Raw genomic sequence first — 2,531 nt, forward strand, 5'->3', positions numbered from 1 at the left:
CAATAATGTTTACAAATGGTTTATTTTATGATGGTGTAACACCTTTGCTTACCATATTAAACTTTTAGTTCGCTTATTCGTGGATGCCTTCTGTGGTGGATTAATAAAATGACTTACATTCATACAGCACCATTTTTAAAGGAAGCCCATTGTTATATTTTAATATAGAACTGCTCTCTTTGGATAACATACATGAACTTGATGTAGCTGCAGAAAAAAACTTAATATGCCTCTTGAACGAACGCACAGAAAGTAAAGGAAAGAGCTGAGTTTAAATTAGAAGAAGTTTCCACGAATATTACAAAGGAGGATCCTCAAGTCTGCCTCGACATGTGTTTTCACACTTGGCACATTTAAATGGGTTAACAAAAGTCCCTACTGGTGTTGCTGACAGACAAAGTGATCCGAGTTTCACAGGGAAGTGAGGTATAATTAGGTGTGTTAACTGAAATTCATAGACATGATGATTGTAATCTATCAAATCCATAACTTTTCCATCTTATTCCTCACAATTATAAATATTATCATGCAAAGTATTGGGAAAAAACGGATCGCATTGCACTCTTCACCAAGCTGCAGACATTTTTTAAAACTGATATGTGGCAACTGAAATCAGGCGTCTGTGGAATGTAGTTGGGCCTCCTCTATGCAGTACTCTTACAAGTTCCTAACCATTTAATGCAGTTGGTTTTATCATTATTTATTTAATAGGGTGGTTTCCTATTATTTTTTTATCACCTTAATCGAAAGATTATTACTCCTGGAGTACGTATTTCGCGCTTTTAGATTTTTAAATGACGATATCTATTTTTCGCGATTAAATGAAAATTGAAAAATTTCAAGCGCGCAAAAACGCGACGCGTAAGTAGGAAAGTCCGTGCGACGCATTTCTGGTTCCCCCTCTCTCCTTGTGAAGTGACCTTGATCGAGGCTCTGAGCGCTGATAGGACGCAGGATGCTAGCGGATAGCTGAGTACCTTGCTGAATGGTAGCGCTTGGCTTAAAAAAGGTTTATTAATACCTTATCAAACGAAGAAAACTTTCCGACCTTAGCCAGTTTTAATAGGTGATTATTAAGACATGTTTCCCTGAGCTCTGTGCCTCATGCATGCATTGGTAACCTCAGACGATGTATAACTCCTATCCTCTCGTGTAGAAACTAGGTCCCTGTGACGTCACGCGGAGTGGAATCGCATGGGCGCCAATCTGGCCTTTTTCAAATGAGGATAAAATTTGACCCTTGCCATTCGTCTAAACCGGTATTTCAAAAACCAAATAATTTGTGTATTATGAATACACTAATGGTGGGTAACGAATCGCAATCAATGCCTATCGTTTTCTTTGATGAAGGAAACTACCCTATTAAAAGGGGGATGTGGAAATCTTCTGTAGTCAGCACATTGAAAGATGGAAAAAACACAGCCTGGCTTAGATAAGGTTGCACATTTTCAGAGAAATGTATGCGTATATGAATTATGTGATTTATGGTAAGGGGAACTTGCACTATTTAAAATGGTTTTAGATAATACTGAAGTGTAAATATTGCCCCGAGGAAAATAGTATTCACCTTAATCAGGACTAGAACTTGGAATCCTGATTTTTGCAGGATTATTTTTAGGCACCATGCTATGTACACTTTTCATTTGGTTCAGTTGTCTTTAGAGTAATTTTTGTATGCATATGTTGCCAGAAGACTAATGTGATGGGATGCAGGATCATAGAAATGGTTTGTAGTGTGCAAGTAAAACCACTAATACAGGAATTTTTGAGTTGCATGTAATATGGGAAACTAGTTGACGAGTGGTCAGGATGGAATAAATTTAACTAATATAAGCAATACCAATACCGAAGAATGAACCTACTGAATAAGAAACGTAGGCCAAAGGAGTGGCATCTGTGATAGCTGCATGATAAGTAATTTTACTGCTGGAATTGCATAGGCAATGGGAATCAATGAATGCAAGGAGTAAAAATATACTATTATTAATAAATAAACTTGAAACAGTGTTTCTACTAATCTGGATAAACATCTAAACCTTGAATACTGTGTTGATTTCGGTCTTTTGGAAAAACTCGAATATCCAGGAAAAATGATGCTGACACATTCGGGATCCAGCAAAAACTAGTCTTGTGGATCCCTGCAATGCACTCTCAGGAAAGCAATAAAATCTTTTTTTAAGATTTTCTCTGATTACCCCAGAAATGTGCTAACTGAACTTTTAATGGGAGCTCTTTTTTCTATAACTTACCATGAAAATAATTTTCTGATAGGATAGCTTATTTCATATTTATCACTTATTCAGTGGTTTTGAGCACATATTTGTAAAAAAAAAAACTTAAAAAAGTGTCTGTGATGTACGGAAAGTCCCTCAAAGGAATTATAATATATTTTTCTCGGTCGAACGTAAGTCTAGCACTTACGTGTTAATTTAAATGTGGGCGCCTAACAGTGCTGTGTCTACGGTCGAAATGTGAACCGATTCCCAGTCGGTGGCGACCGTGGCGACATCTCCTGCGAAGAACCATACATG

Source organism: Ischnura elegans, chromosome 12, assembly GCF_921293095.1.
Source record: "Ischnura elegans chromosome 12, ioIscEleg1.1, whole genome shotgun sequence".
In the NCBI taxonomy this organism is placed as follows: domain Eukaryota; kingdom Metazoa; phylum Arthropoda; class Insecta; order Odonata; family Coenagrionidae; genus Ischnura; species Ischnura elegans.